The sequence below is a fragment of the Megascapheus bottae genome, chromosome 10 (genome assembly GCF_031878675.1).
Source record: "Megascapheus bottae isolate mThoBot1 chromosome 10, mThoBot2.hap1, whole genome shotgun sequence".
Classification (NCBI taxonomy): domain Eukaryota; kingdom Metazoa; phylum Chordata; class Mammalia; order Rodentia; family Geomyidae; genus Megascapheus; species Megascapheus bottae.
In genome coordinates this window covers 3,303,333-3,320,620 of record NC_143518.1, presented here as the reverse complement: position 1 = coordinate 3,320,620, position 17,288 = coordinate 3,303,333, and the positions used below count along the sequence as shown (strand labels likewise).

Below are 17,288 nucleotides of genomic sequence, written 5' to 3'. Positions count from 1 at the left end.
ATTTCTGATTCACCATGCTAAATGACTTATTATAACACACACACACACACACACACACACACACACTGATTTATATTAAAGCAAGAATATAGAATTTTTTATGAAAAGTTCACATCTGATTGGTTAACGTATCTTAAGGAAATGATTCAAAAGAATATAATGTCTGGAGTAGAATGAGGCCTCTAGGAAGTGGGCATTCATGCTCCATTTCTGACAGTTTATCGTTTGCAGCACTGGAATCCTCATTACTAGACTCAGCAGGCAATAGGAAGCTGCCTGCCTGATAACATTTCTGTTATCTCTTTTAATAAAAACTTAATTTCCTTTCTTCCTCCTTATACTGTCAGATATCACCACCTTATTTATTTTCCTGACAGCCACTGGTCAACTGGTGAGCACCTAAGACATGCTCTTGACTGCATCATTTCTTTCTCTCATCTCCCAAGCCTCTTTTCTTAGCAGAACTCTAGGAGAATGACTTTGGGATTGTTTCAGCAACGACCCATCATTTCCATAAACTTCACTTCTTGGCATAAGAAGCTGCTGATTGGACAACCACAACACGTACAGCCAAAGGCACTTGTGGAGATGCTAGGAATGTTAACCCAAAGAAATGTCCCCACCTCCCCAGACACATTTTCAAGGGCACACTTAGCACGCTAGCTGTGTCACTGGACAGATGGCTTTTTCAGTTGCACAGAGCTTTCAGCCTAGGTTTTGAAGCATGACACGACATAGCAGCCCTGACTCTGGATAATGTAGTACAAAAGCAACAAAATGCATCAAATTAGAAAATGGAAACTTTTCCTTCCCTGAACTATAATTTGGCTGTCACTTGGCTTTAAAGCAGCTGAAAACAATTTCTTGAAAGTGAATGTTTACTTCCTGAAGTTTCAAGAATGATTATAGATCTGTTCCCTACACAGTGGACATTCCACCCAAAGTTCCCCTCGCTCTGTCAGCACTGTGAGTTCTGAGCACACACATATGGTGGCTATTTGCATTCAAAGATGCTGTCATTGAGTCCGTGGTGACTCTGATCTATGTGACATGCTTCGACTACAACTCTCTCATCAAGCTCAACACACTGTCAGCCTAGAAGGTGTGTGTGTGTATGTGTGTGTGTGTGTGTGTGTGTGTGTGTGTGTGTTTCCAACTTCCTTTTCCAAATGCTGCAAGAAAGATCTATAGGAAATTTCTTTTTACAATTTTACATCTGTCTTATCACAGAAAGAGGATAATGTTATTACTTTAAAAAACATTTTTTTGCCAGTCCTGGGCCTTAAACTCAGAGCCTGGGCACTGTCCTTGAGCTTTCTCAAGGATACAGCTCTACCCCCTGAGCCATTGAACCATTTCTAGCTTTTTTTCTAAATATGTGGTACCAAGGAATCAAACCCGGGTCTTTGTGCGTCCAAGGCAAGCACTCTACCATGAGACCAAACCTCTGGCCCATGTAATAAATTTTTAATGAGCTTTGTTACCTGGCGTTCAACCAAGAACTCTACTTTCTAGTGGAAGCTTTTGACCTTACACAATCAGGGAGGTGGTACCTGATACCATTGTTAGAATAATTATAGTCAAATATTTCTGTGTTAGTACCCATGTTAGTTCAATAAGGTTATTTTTTTTTAATTCTTACACCTCTTCCTTTTCAAATATGTGCAGTGCAAATTCAGGAGCTTGAAGATCATTAAATTGGTCATAAACAGTCTTTCCATTGCTTGAAAGAATGGCTTCCATGTCTAAAAGCTTCTTTTAAGTAATACAAAGATATATTTCATAGAATTATTGACAGGACTAGTACCATAATTTCTCCATATAGGAAATTTAATGTTTCTGTTGAATAGGAGAATTGATGTTTACAAAAGTGTGCTACAATTAATCAGATAACTCTCACTCTGGTAAGAATGAAGAGTAGTAGTTGAGAGAACACTTGATTTTTACCAGCTTCTTCAGAAATATTATTTTCCAGAAGGAGAAACTAAAATGCAGAGACAATAGTAGTTCTTAGACAGAGCAGACCTATGAGGAGATCATGAGTAGCTTCTCTTAACTACAGATTGGATGCAAGGCAAACATCAATTTCATATCACCAATCTGCTATTTGTTCCTTGGTATGACATTATGATACTTTCCTATTTTTAATTTACTGATACATTTTTTCTTGCTCTAGTGTGTGTAGAGAACATTTTCTATATGTCTAATTCTTTAGAATTTTGAGACACCTATGTTATACAGATACCATTCAAACGCTAGGTAATCAGAACTTGATCTTAGCAGCTGTTGGCTTGTGTTACTCTATGAGACTAAAGTTACTTAAGAGTGGAACTGTGCTGAAATTTGGTACTAGCTCCATCTTTGAGCTGGGCAATTGAGCAAGTTGATTATACAAAAATCATTGTTGGGCCAAAAGTTTGGCCTAGTGGTAGAGTGCTTGCCTAGCATGCACAAAGACCCAGGTTCCATTCTTCAGTACCACATATATAGAAAAAGCCAGAAGTAGTGATATGGCTCAAGTGGCAGAGAGCTAGCTTTGAAGAAAAAGCCCAAGGACAGTGCTCAGGCCCTGAGCTCAAGCCCCAGGACTGGCAAAAACAAAAAACAAGTCATTATTGGCAAAAATGCATCCCTTAGATTTATTCTCAGAACTGTGAATACCAATAATGCTTTACTTCCATTAAACTGATTCAATTGTAGTAAATCAGTATTTAGGTTTTTGTCTCCAAGAATGGGTATTTGTGCAATATTGAACAATTGGATTTCTGTTGCTACAGGCTACTATAGCATACAATTATGAGAGTAAACTTCTACCACTCTAAAACTTCTATCAAGGAGAGCTGGATGGCTGATGTTAGCCAAATTTGTATCCAGGAAGTCAAGGCCTCATTTTCAGGGAACTCGTATTTCTATAGCACTTCATTGTTGATTGATTTAAAGAGAACCCCTAATTAAAGCATGGGAGATTCTCTTGTCATCACAGCCCTGATAACTTGAGTCCTAATAGTGTCTTGCTGAGCATTAAGGTGTGGTCCTACCATATCACTACCTTGCAGTGGACCATGGGCTGCTGCTAGCCATTATGACCTACAAAGCTCCATAATTGTGCTCCAGCTCTGATTTTATGTCATACTTCTTTAGCTACACAATGTCTGGTAGATATTTCAAGGTTAGTGTATAAAACATTGACCTATCACTTTTGATTATTCTGACACCTTCTCTGTCTACCATTTTCTCCAACTTAGTCTCTCAGTTGCTCCAGTCAAAAATTAAAAATAAAAAAACACAATTTAAAAATACCTTTGTCTCCTCCTTTGTTCCACTCACTATATTAATCAGCTCAGATTGCCATAAAAAACGAACAAGGCTAGAGATACAAGTAGCTCCTCCTACCAACTTTCCAAGAGCATTTATCTTATTCTTTCTGCTTTCTTTACTGTAACCTTCCATTATATTGTATATATTTATATATTTTTTCTTTTTTCATATATTTGTATTGTAATTAATAGAAGGGTTACATTATATTTGCCAGATACAAGGTGCATTACTTCACAAACATTGATACCCTTTCTCATGTCTTGGTCCACATTTTCCTCCCCTCCTCTCCTCATCTTGTTTTCCCCCCTTCCCTATCCAACTTCAAATAACCAAATACACATATATCCAATATATCACATAACAAAGTGAAATACTGTAACAATATGAGATAACCAAGGGACAGCAAAAGAGATGAGAGATAACATAGTACATTAAGGACAATAATCACTCATTATATGGCTTTTGTTTCTATATCCTAGAGGTCCTTTCATTTAGCGTCATACTGTATGGCCTTATGTATCTAGGTTTTGCTCTATTGCAAATCTCTACTAGGAGAGCCCAAGGTTTCTACTGATTATGACAAATGAGGGAAACCATTGAGCCTATGTTCCTTTGAGTCTGGCCTACTTCATTTAATATGATTTTTTTCTAAGTCTTTCCATTTCCTTACAAATGGGGCGATGTGGTTCTGACAGCAGAATAGAATTCCATTGTGTATAAATACCACATCTTGTTGATCCACTCATCAGCTGAGGGACATCTGGGTTGGTTCCATATCTTTGCTATGGTGAATAATGCTGCAATGAACATTGTTGTGCTGGTGGATTTAGTATGCCCTAGTTTCTGGATGGTTGGGTAAATGCCAAGTAGTAGAATTGCTGGGTCATAGGGAAGCTCTATGTTTAGTCTTTTGAGGAACTGCCATACTGCTTTCCATAGTGGTTGAATGAGTTTGCACTCCCGCCAACAGTGTAGTAGTGATCCCTCCTGGCCACATCCCCTCCTGCAAATATGCCTATTTACCTAAAATTTTACATCACTGCAAATCAAACAAAACATTCTACTCTTTGGACCTGCTTTATGTGTATACACAGTGCAATTTAAAAAATACTATAACAATGTCATAATTTGAAAAGGTATTAAGTATCCTTTTTCAGATTCCTTTGAAAATCATTTGAAGCTTGGAAAAAAGTTCCACATCTGCATTCCTCAGCATCATCATGTAGTCAAGGCTTTAATTCAACGTTTCAGAGAGGACATCCAGTTCGCATGATCTCATCAACCAGTAGAATGTTGGTGGCAATTACAGTGCTAGAGTGAAGAAGCTGTTTCTTCACATAGTAGTTATCCTATATGCCTGTCTCTGCTGCTATCATTGGTTCACCTGTGTTCAGGTCCACATCCACAAGTTGACCTGATTCTGAATGTTCTGCTTGAATTTTAACTAATGTTTCCTGAAGGTCAAAACCAGAGTTCTGAGCAAGAACCTTAGGAATAATGAGCAATGCATCTGCAAATGCTTGGACCCCAAGCTGGGCCCTGCCTTTCACACTTGGTTTGTATTTGATCAGAGCCTCTGTCATTGCCACTTCCACTGCACCAGCACCTGGTACCACACAGTCATCATCAATAGCATTTTTGACAGCCCTCAAGCCATCTCTTATTGCATCTTTGATTTGAGTGAGTGTGTGCTTATTTGGTCCATTGACCAATAATATGACAGAAAGGGGATTATTACATTTCTCAATAAAGGTGAACTTCTCTTCTCCAAATGTATACTCATAGACAAGCCCTGCATGTTCCAAACAGTCAGGATTTAGGTCATCAAAAGAATTCAGAGCTACCCCACCACAAGCAAGGGTCAGCCTCTCCATATTTCTTCTTTTAGCTCTGCGCAGAGCTACAATGCCTTCTTTTGCAAGAGCATCTAAAAAAAAAACGGGTAGATTCCCTTCTGGTTAATAACAATAAACCCTTTATCTGAATCTCCGCAAACTTTCCTTTTCAGTTTGATAGAGTTTGTAACTCTAGCTTCGGTAAATTTTCTTTCAGGTTTTACTAGTTTTTCTCTCTCTTCTGCACTCTTGTAGAAAAAGACAGAATTCACTTCTGTTTTTTCATATTGTAATGACACATTGCATGTAAGGATGTATACATTTTCTACTCTTTTCTTCATGTCAGGATGCCGCGTCCCATGATTCAAAACAAGTCCTCTTATTAAGCTTGTATCAGTTTCAGATTTGTGTTTCACCTCCATGATCTCAACCATGAACAAGTCAACAGGTTCATCTTTTCTTTTTTATGGCCAAAATGGAGTCCACTACAGCCTCTGTGAAAACATCTGCTAGTTCAGCATGAACTTTAGTACGTAGAGATGTTCCGGCCGCATCAACGAGTGTTTCCCTGTCCATCTCTTTGTTTAGTTTGACTTGTTCCTTGGCAGCTTCAAAACCTTCAGTGATTATTCTGGGATGAAGACCCTCAGAAATGGCGAGATCTGCCTGCGTCCGCAGCTCTCCAATGATAAGGCATTGGAAGCAGGACCATCGCCTGTTGTGTCATCCTGAGCTGGTGCTACTTCAGCTATTAAGGAGGCTGTTGGGTGCTGAATTTGCATCTCGTGCAGCAGCACGTTGCCATCTTTCGCCAGCTTAATGTCTCTGGCGCCTGAAACAAGCATCTTCACGGTGCTCCTCGGCCCCAGGTTGGTCCTCAGCTCGTCCTGCAGCCCCGGTGCCGCGCTGATGTTGACCGCCAGCGCCGCCTGCGCGCGGGCCACTTCAGCTTTGGGGTTGGGAGTCTTCACAGCCGCCCTAGCTGTCGCCTCGGAGGAACAGGCTGAGAGCAGCGCGCACGGGTGGCCGCCTTGAGCTCAGGGCCTGGGCGCTGTCCTTAGGCTTTCTCAAGGCTAGCCCTCTACCACTTGAGCCACAGCACCACTTCTGGCTTTTTTCTATATATGTGGTACCGAGAATCGAACCCAGGTCTTTGTGCATGGTAGGCAAGCACTTTAACCACTAGCCCAAACTCCCGGCCACTAGTTAACTGTTTAAAGACCCAGTGACCATCACATTGGAGGTTACGGGTCTATTATATGAAAAGTGCAGGGGAAGAGGTCAGTCAATAGGACATCCCAAGTCTGACCTATCAGAAAATTCCCCTAACTATACTCCCCAACCTATACAGTAGATACTTCCTCTGTGGACTCTGAATAATGTTACACAGGTGCCACTGTGGCTCAAGCAATGACTGCCTCTCATCAGCATTATTACAGTTGCCTCTTTCAGTATTGCCCTCACACAAGTCCAAGTGAATTTTCTTTTTGCGGTAGGGCCACACTATGAGGTGGACTGGCTTAGATCGAGCATGGTGAGACCTCGAACTCACGATTCTCCTGCAGCAGAGATGAGTCGCCAGGCTATTAAAATTGAATTATTTTAAGTAAAATGAAGTCTCTCCTCTCCTTCAAGCCCTGCAGTAACATTAACTTTATATGTCACTCAACTATTGCTTTATTTCCTTCCAGTACCGAAAACACTCCACATGTTCACTCTCAGGCTACACACACATGCACACACACACACACACATACACACACACACACTTTATTAGCATTCTAGTTTTCTTCCTTCTCACTCACTCCACCCATATTCAACTTGAACCTGACTTGTCAAGCATGCCCTGTTTCAAATATTCACAAACACTCATGTTGGCACCGAGGCTTCCCATAAACAAAAACTGGAAGATCACTTATCTTGCTGCTTTTTCCTCTTCTCCATCATAACTTTCCAATATACTGGATATTTATGAATCTTCTTTGCTATGTTTGCTAGACATACTATCGTACCTAGCTCTTTTTTGTACATTGCCACATGCCAGTCATCCAGAGCAATGTCTCACACAGTAGGAGTTCAGTAATTGTGCAGTGGAAGCAAATAAATAAATGTGGGCTGCAGCTGTTATCATTTTTTAGATGGAAATTCTTAGTATAGTCTGTCATTTTATTCTTCTTTTGCCATTCCCTATTCCCTCCCTATCCCCAGCCAATACACACATGAATTCTAGCTCACTACTCTCTATTTTGTAATGTGGAATATGCCAGAGAGCTCAACTGAAAGATATGTTCCCTAGCTCAAGGAAGAGCAGGTGTTAACCAAATGAAATCCAATTGCACAGGTACTCTACAATTTCTGTAAAGATTCAGAGGCCATCAGCAAAGCTTGAAATTGGAAAGAAGGCCTTCTTTGATGGGGGGGGTGGAATCTGAAAACAGAAGAGTATTATAAATATCAGGGAATATGATATAATTGAAATTTTGGTCAGTTGTAGTGCTTGAATTCTGGGCCTGGGTTCTGTCTCTGAGCTCTTCAGCTCAAGGATAGTGCTATACCACTTAAGCCACAGCCACAGTGCCACTTTCAGGTTTTTTTTTTTTCTGGTGTTTAATTGGAGATAAGAGTCTCATGGACTTTCGTGCTCAGTCTGGCTTTGAACCTCGATCCTTACATCCCAGCCTCCTGAACACTTAGAATTAGAGCCATGAGCCACTGGCATCCAGCTCAATATAATTGAATTTTATAAAGCTATGTCCTGTAGGATATTTGCTTACTTTATTGTTACATGGAATAATCCCATTTGTGAAATTACTGATACTCAGTTCCAGTCTAGCTGACTAGGGCCTCTAACGAGAACGGAAGGCTTGTCAACAGCTTTCACATTCTGCTAAAGTGACTTACCATGAGCACAGGCTGTTGAGAGAAAGTAGAAAGGTCTATATGATTTTCACTCAATAGTAAGTCAGCCAAATCAAAACTCAGGGATATGATGTGGCAGGAAGAGTCGGAACCTCAGGCATGTCGGGTTTTCCCTGGAGGGAAGCAGCAGTGTCAGCATATAATCATCTTATTCATGACTCTGAGTTTGTCTCCACTACGATGAATTGGCAAGCAGTTGGCAAAGAGAAAATATTGAATGTCACTCTTACAGAAAAGCTTAAATATTTTTGCTTGTTAGTTGGAAGGCTTCAGTATATTCCAGGATTCCAGCAACCCAAGAACAAAACTGGCTGAATTAACTATAGGTAAGAAAGGAAAAGAATAAAGCCTGCATAACTTTGAAGCATTAAGTACCACATTCTATTTCTTGTCATTCTTCTCTATAAGCTGATGACCACTTTTTTCATGATTACTGTACTTTAGTAATAAAAATGAAATGAAAGAAAGCATACCTAGAGAATAGTTTCATAAATGTTGAGACAAAGGACCAAGGGTGAATCAGTGTAACAGTGATATGAGGCAATATGTAGGAAATGAAATTTACAACTTGGGGGGCAGGGAGAAGTGGGAGAATAACGTGGAAGAGTGTAACAATGTTTGATAAGAAATGTTTTCCCTACTGTCTGGCTGCTGGTGGAAGGGGAAGCAGCTGGAACCACCACCCTGCACAAAACACCACCTGCTAGTGGTTTCTGGGGGCATGCTGATTCTAAATTGCCCAAATTTGCAAACTAAGTCTCTGCTAAGAATTCCCACTCATTACCACTTCTGCTTTTACTCCAGCCTTAAATGCCCTACTGCAACCAGACCCAGTACAACCTTTCTGGTCCCAACCAGAAACTTTCCCAATATACTTTTCTCTACTTGTCTTATTTCTCCCTGTGTGCTCTTTTCTCGCCTAAAACCCCACAACTACGTTACATATGTAACTGTGACCCCTCTGTACATCACCCAGGCAATAAGATCGAAGTTAAAAAAAAGAATAGTTCCATTTGTAATGTTCATTAGAATCTAATCGGGTGAGGTTCAATTTGAGCAATCACTTAAGTGGGAAGTATAAGCCTCCGAGTTCATTCATCCATCTATCCATTCATTCATTCATTCACTCAGTTACTGTCTTAACTTGCAACAAATTTTGAATTAATTATATAGGTATGGGGAAAACATGTGAAACTTAAATCTGAGGTTGAAGAGCTGCAAATTCTGTCTTCTTCAATACCATGAATGGGGAGATGCAGAGAAGGGAGAAAAATGCATGTGCAGGAAAGAAGGAAGGAAGGAAGCAAGGAAGGAAAGAAGGAAAGAAGCAAGGAAGGAAGGAAGGAAGGAAGGAAGGAAGGAAGGAAGGAAGGAAGGAAGGGAGGGAAGGAAGGATGGAAGGAGTGAAGGAGTGTGGCTTAGGGACTGAAAACAAACAAACAAAAACTCCAGACTAAGGAAAGAATGAAGGAAAAGGAAAGGACAAGACACCTCCCAATCACAAAAAAGGACACAATAATAACTGAATGAGAATGGTGGAAAGGTGTGTGTGTGTGTGTGTGTGTGTGTGTGTGTGTGTGTGTGTGTGTGTGATTTGAACAGAAGCCTGATTCTAGGGCATGTCAAGAAACATGGAAACAGAGGTAAGCTGCTTATTTGAAACACCTTACAGTATAAGGGATAAATCAAAGAAGAAAAAAAAACAGATCAGTAGCATTAGCTAGAGACAGGGCAGCTAGGTCAGGAAACCATTTTCTCAGATAGCAAAACCCAGACGTGCTTGAAGGTAGAGGGTAAATGCTGTGAGAGAGGGTTGAAGCTGCCGGAGAGAGCAGGGAGATGGGAGATAGAGGTCTTGATGGGAAAGGAGGACACACAGGAGTTCCTAGCTTTAGAGCAAGTAGACTATTTCTTGAGTCCAAGAAGAGGGTAAGAAGGGAGAAATTGATGTCACTGAGTCATTGATAAGCAATGTGCTAACAGAAACTAACTTGATACAACTAGAGATGTGTTGAAGCAATATCTGACTTCTTCACTTTCATTGCAAGCTATTAGACAACCTGAGCCTCCATGACCACCTATTGTTACAATACTTTTTTTTTTTGCTTGTCCTGGGCCTTGAACTCTGGGCCTGAGCACTGTCCTTGGCTTTCTCAAGGCTAGAACTCTACCACTTGAGCCACAGCACCATTTCCTGTTTTTTTTTTTCTATATGTGCGGTACTGAGGAATTGAACCTGGGTCTTCGTGCATGCTAAGCTAGCACTTTTACCACTAGGCCAAAATCCCAGCTCCTAAAATATTTCTTTCCTTCCCCTGAGTTTCCAACTTCTGTTTTTTCCAAAACATTTCTTTGAAGCTTTCTGAGTCATTTTCTGCATTCCTTTGTATGTGTTTGTTCTGATTGTGTATACCAGGAATTAAATTTCCCTACCACATTTAAAACTCTGTTCTAACAAACAAAATGTCTTGTCTCTGCAAACAAATATCACTAAAAATTAATGCAGTTGGATCCATGTCAATGTTAATTGTCCTTTCTTGATTTCTAATTGGAGTGTGAAATATCTGAGAATTAACAACCACACTCTTGTTTCATCATGTTCTGTTGTAACATTTTCAAAAATGACTCATTTAAGCCTACAACTCAGATGGCAAGTGACCCAAGTACTAGAATGTTTTTCCTCTTGTATACAAAGAGGTTCTCTATCCATGTTCACTTAGCATCCTGACATCTGTCCCATATGTATGCAACTGTTTAGGCAAGGAGGGGCAGTTTATGCGTGTCTGATTAAGGAAACCTGCATCAGATCATCCAATTTAGTTAAAGGCCATTTTTCACTAGACAGTATAAGTAGCCCGGGTACAGGTGGTTCATTTTTGTAATCTTAGCTACTCAGGAGTCTGAGATCTGAGGATACCGTTTCCAAGCCAGCCCATGCAGGAAAGTCAGTGAAATTCTTATCTATAATAAACTACCAAAGAGGGGCCGGGAGTTTGGCCTAGTGGTTAAAGTGCTTGCCTAGCATGCATGAAGACCCGGGTTCGATTCCTTGGTACCACATACATAGAAAAAAGCCGGAAAGTGGTGCTGAGGCTCAAGTGGTACAGCTCTAGTCTTGAGAAAGTCCAAGGACAGTGCTCAAGCCCTGAGCTCAAGCCCAGGACTGGCAAAAATAAATAAAATAAACTACCAAAGAAAGCAGGAAGTGGAGCTGTGGTACAAGGGATAGAGCACTAGCCTTAACCAAAGTAACTCAGGGGCTCAATGACAATACCCAGGCCCCAAGTTCAAGCACCAGGACCAAAAAAAAGAAAGAAAAAAAAGGAAAGCACAAGTGGCTTTAAAAGGTTCTGGTTAAAATCCATGCACTGAAGTCTATACTTGTACTGCGCATACAAGTAAACTACCAGACAGCGTCAAAGCTCTCGCTCATCCTTCTAAAACAAGTTCAGCATCAGCCAATAGTCACACACACACAAAACCAAGTAAAGGTCTGACAAGTAGTCAACAGCACTGAAAGTTTTAAGAAGGCTGTACAAATATACCAGTTATAATTAGAGGTTGCTAGAATCCCAGGTATACATTTTAACTTTAGACACCACTAGGTAATAATTACAGTAGATACTAACAAGTAAATATTGATACATGAGATTTTCCCCCAATATCATTACACCACTAAGAATGTATAATACCAACCTAGGGATCTTTGATCTAGCACATTTTTGGTTGGCTAAGATAATTGTTGTTTTGTTTTTTTTTTTTATAAAATAGGAAAACATTACGTTCTCTAAAACTAAAATGCAGCCTTGAGAACATTAGAAGTGTAGCATAGGTTTTGAAAATAGGCTTATTTCTCCATAACCACTACACAACAGAATATAAAAGAATCTTGTCTATTGACAAAGATGAAGATGATACCTGAAGGGTGATGATATAGTCTAGAATAAGTGCCACATAGCACAAGTACTAACTTTTATGCTAAGCAACTATTATTTCCATGTTCAAGAAGCCACTAAATACTGTAGGTCTTGATGTGAAGGAAGCAGAAACATTGTTTGGAAATTGCTTTTTACTTTTCCTATAATTTTAAAAGTCCTGTGATTTTAGTTTCTCTTTAACGTGCTTTTATAATGGCTACCAGTTGAGATTTGATTTTTCTCCTTGAAATATTCACCAGGCATATGAAAAAGGACTTTCTTCACCATTCCACTGTGCTAGGAAATTCTCATAATTTTGTCCTCAAAGAGAATAGATACCTTCTTATGCACTTGATCACAAGCTATGCTCATTTTCTGTAATGACATGAGAGAGATTTTCTCTTTACTACCAGATAGCATGGAATCATGATTGTGAACACAATCTCATGGATTAACATTGCTTTGAGTGGACTATTGTATCAAGCAAGTGTTTCGCAAATTGTATTTTTCTTTCCATATTTGAAATACTGCACGCAGGCTCTTACATGGAACTACCATTCTATCTAATATTAAAGTCACTTGGTTTTGCATTTTATTTTTTATTTAGAAATGGATGCTGCCTTTGTGATTCATTAGCTCATCTTTATCTACACAGCGTATGGATGCTACAAAATAGAAAAGCCTATTATGACAATTTTTGGATTATGAAAATAATGTTTAATATAGAACATGTCTATGGTAATAACAACTTAGATTTGAATAGCATGTGCTTGAAAGCTCTCGGAATACTTTAGTGACATCAATTCTAACGTTCCTCCAGGGAGTGGAAAACAAGCACAGGGAGAAAAGCAGTCCCATAATGCCCCCAAGCTTTCTTAATATGTGGTAAAGAAGCAAAGAATAAGAACCCTGGCCACCTCTTAGCAAAGGTCACTAGCCAAAAGGCTTTCCAAGTAGTAAAGGAGAATGTTCCAGTACTGGTATTTAACATATTCTGGTCCACTTAGCAAAACTATCATGTCATCCACACTATATATTCCCAAGCAATGTTTGTGCTGATGACATGATTTTTTTTCTCTAAAAAGGCTGAGCAGTGGTGGCTCCTGTCTGTAATCTTAGTTACTCTGGAGGCTGAGATCTGAGGATTTGGGTTTGAAGTCAGCACAGGTTGGAAAGCTCTTGAGACTCTATCTTCAATTAACCACCCAAAGGCCAGAAGTGGAGCTGTGGCTCAAGTGCTAGCCTTAAGTAAAAGAGCTCAGGAACCAGTACAGATTCATAATCATCTTATAAGGATAGTATTAAACAGCTGAAACTACCAAGAGGCAATATATTCATACATGTATATATGACTGTTAACAGAGCTCAGAATTCTCTCTCTGCACAGTAACTGAAGGTAGAGAAGAGACTGACAGACCTTGTTTAAGGCATTTGGGTCCTTAATAAGTACATGACTGTCAGCTTCTCCAAGTGCGGAGAATTGGAAGGAAAGATTAGTAAAAAAAATATATATATCCTCTGGAATAGAAAGTAAGTACAATAAAACTCGGAACCCTCTAGTGACATTAAAGTCTTTTAACTGAGTAGTAAAATATGGTGATAACTCCAACAACTCTTAAGGCTGTGAGACACTAACAGATCTGTAGATACTGTCAGTGTTCAGATTGCAGTCCCATCTGATGGGAAAATGATGTTTTCTTTCTAAAAATATTTCATGCCAATAATGAGGTGACTCTAAATCAATGAAAAAAAAACAATTTAAGGCATTTTAATACTTGATCTTAAAACTTCTTATAAAGCTACAATAATCTAGATAGTATGCTTTGGCCCAATGCTAGTAATAGGTAAGTGGAAAAGACTTGAATTCTTGAAGTACACACACACACACACACACACGTACTCACACACACCCTTCCCCACATAAATGTAGAGGCATCTAACCAAATACAACTTTAAAATTCCTATTATTAATTCCTATTACTTAAAGGTTTAAATACATATTACAATTCAAAATATCACAAAATAGTTTAATCAATAGCTTTTAAGAGCCATATAATTTATATGTTTTATGTGTAGAAAAAAATGCGATCTGCCAGTGATATTCAATGATGAATAGAATGAAATCGGTAGAGAACAAGAAAATATAGTGTGAGATTGACTCATGGTATAAAGAAGAAAAGTGACAAACATCAAAATCAGCAGTTCAGTTCTCTTATGAAACAAGACAAAGAAGGAATGAAAGAAGATAAAAAAAAATTGAACCCTTATTTTCATTTACACAAAATAGTCTTAGTTTTTATTCCTTAAGTCACACAACCAGTGAGTTCCCATTCTTTCTAACAAGTAGGCTTCTGTGAGAAATATCAAGCATTGATTAACACAGAGCTGTTCAGAGTTATTCATGAGAAGGGACAATCCATCATGTAATTCCCAGGGTTCTTAAGGAAATTCTACTTTATTGATCAAAAGTTAGTTGAATCAAGATGTGACCTGTTAAAAATAATTTGAATTTGAATGATAAATTTTTATTTAACTACTTGAAATTATTTATTGAAAGCAGGATTAGGAAAATATTCTATTAAAAATGAATGTTTTGTACATGCATGTGTTATATAGTAGTTAAAACACAGCCATACCAAAGAACCAAAGAAGATTTTACAAGCAATTCTTGCTTCAAACAAATCTGAGTAATTAACTACAATGCTTTCCCTTTGTTGGAACTTTCTCTGTTCCTTCCATGTCTCCCTTCTTCCCCAGTTTTCATTGCAATGAATAAACATAGAAATCCAAGAAAGTCCTAAGTCCCACAGCTAGTTATCACCATGTTGTTTACAGCAGTAAGCTTACCTATTTAGTTTCTTCTAATTGAAAAACAAAGTTGTTTGAATCCATTTTATTGTTTTATTTGTATTATCTTTGTAATTACTAAAATGTGTTTTTAAAATGCATTAATATTAAATATGCGGGTGGATAAAGATGGACATATATGCATATATACACAATATACATATAAGCAAAATTCAGTAGATCCTTCCCTACACTAGTTAAACTCAGCTCAAATGAGGAATAGGAGCATCTTTATTCAAAACACTAGCAATAATTGGAATATAGTTAGCAACAAATTTGTTGTAAATAGAAGGCCTGTATGACAAAAATAACATGATTGTTTCAATAGATGCAGAAAAAGCATTTGACAAGATCCAACACCCCTTTATGTTAAAAGCTCTGGAGAAACTAGGAATCCATGGAACATTCCTCAATATAATAAAGGTTGTGTATGACAAACCCACAGCTAGTATTATACTTAACAGCGAAAAGCTAAAGCCATTCCCTCTAAAATCAGGAATGAGACAAGGATGCCCACTCTCTCCACTCCTCTTTAACATAGTATTAGAATTCCTAGCCAGTGCAATAAGGCAACAAGCAAGCATAAAGGGGATCCAAGTAGGGAAAGAGGAAGTAAAACTATCCCTCTTTGCAGATGACATGATTCTGTATTTAAAGAATCCTATACACTCTACTCCCAAGCTCCTTGAGCTGATTCAAAACTTTGGAAGGGTAGCAGGCTATAAAATTAACCCTCAAAAATCAACTGCCTTCCTTTATGCCAACAGTGAGAGGAACGAGGCAGCAATCAGGAAAGAAACTCCTTTAACAATAGCCTCAAAGAAAATAAAGTACCTAGGAATTAGCTTAACTAAGAATGTAAAGGACCTTTTTGATGAAAACTTTAAAACCCTGAAAAAGGAAATTAAAGCAGAACTAAGGAAATGGAAAAATCTTCCATGCTCCTGGATTGGAAGAATCAACATCGTGAAAATGACAATTTTGCAAGGGCTATCTACAAATTCAACGCAATACCCATCAACATCCCAATGTCATTCTTTAAAGATATAGAAAAGGCAATCCAAAATTTCATATGGAATAATAAAAGACCCGTATAGCAAAAACACTTCTTAGCAGAAAGGACAGCACAGGAGGAATTTCAATACCAAACTTCAGACTCTATTACAGAGCTATAATTCTCAAAACAGCTTGGTACTGGCACAACAGGTCTGAAGACCAATGCAATAGAACTGAGGACCCAGATATTAAACCACAGACCTATGGCCACCTAATCTTTGACAAGGAAGCCAAAAAAATAGAACAGAAGAAAGACAGCCTCTTCAACAAGTTGTGCTGGCAGAACTGGTTAAGCACATGCATAAAACTAAAGTTGGATCCTTCTTTGTCACCCTGCACTAGAATTAACTCCAAATCGATCAAAGACCTGGAGGTAAAAGCTGACACACTGAAAACTTTACAGGAAGGAATAGGAGATACATTAGGCCTCCTTGGCACAGGTTGAAACTTTCTTAATAAGGACCAAGAATCACAACAAATCAGAGAAAGGCTGGATAAGTGGGACTGCATTAAACTGCAGAGCTTTTGTATGGCAAAGGACATAGCTAGTAAATTAATTAGGAAGCCTACAGAGTGGGAGAAGATCTTCACCAACCATACAGCGGACAAAGGCCTCATATCTAAAATATATCAACAGCTCAAAAATTGAATCACTCCAAAACTAATCTCCAAAGTAATAACCATTCCATTAAAAAAAGGGCCAAAGACTTAAAGAGAGTCTTCTCTGAAGAAGAAACAAAAATGGCCTATAGACACATGAAGAAATGCTCAACATCTCTGGTCATAAAAGAAATGCAAATCAAAACAACGCTAAGATTCCACCTCACTGCAGTTAGAATGGCCAGGATCAGGAAAACTAATAACAACAGATGCTGGAGGGGATGTGGCCAGGAAGGATCACTATTACACTGTTGGTGGGAGTGCAAACTTGTCCAACCACTATGGAAAGCGGTGTGACAGTGCCTCAAAAGGGGAAACATAGAGCTCCTCTATGTCCCAGCAATTCCACTACTTGGCATTTACCCAACCATCCAGAAACTAGGGCATACTAAATCCACCAGCACAATAGTGTTCATTGCAGCATTATTCACCATAACAAAGATATAGAACCAACCCACATGTCCCTCAGTTGATGAGTGGATCAACAAGTTGTGGTATTTGTACACAGTGGAATTCTATGCTGCTATCAGAAAAAATCACATCGCTCCATTTGTTAGGAAATGGAATGACTTAGAAAAAATTATATTAAGTGAAATAAGCCAGACTCAAAGGAACTTAGGCTCAATGGTTTCCCTCATTTATCATAATCTGTAGAATCCTTGGGCTCTACTAGTAGAGATTTGCAATAGAGCAAAACCTTGATACATAAGGCCATATAGTATGAAGCTAATTAAAA

The 17,288-nt window shown here is 38.8% G+C and overlaps 1 pseudogene; it reads right to left on the bottom strand.

Moving 5' to 3' along the window:
* Nucleotides 1–4,565: 4,565 nt before the first annotated feature.
* The window catches only part of LOC150057337 (T-complex protein 1 subunit zeta pseudogene), a 63,663-nt pseudogene continuing 50,940 nt past the window's right edge, over nt 4,566–17,288 (bottom strand).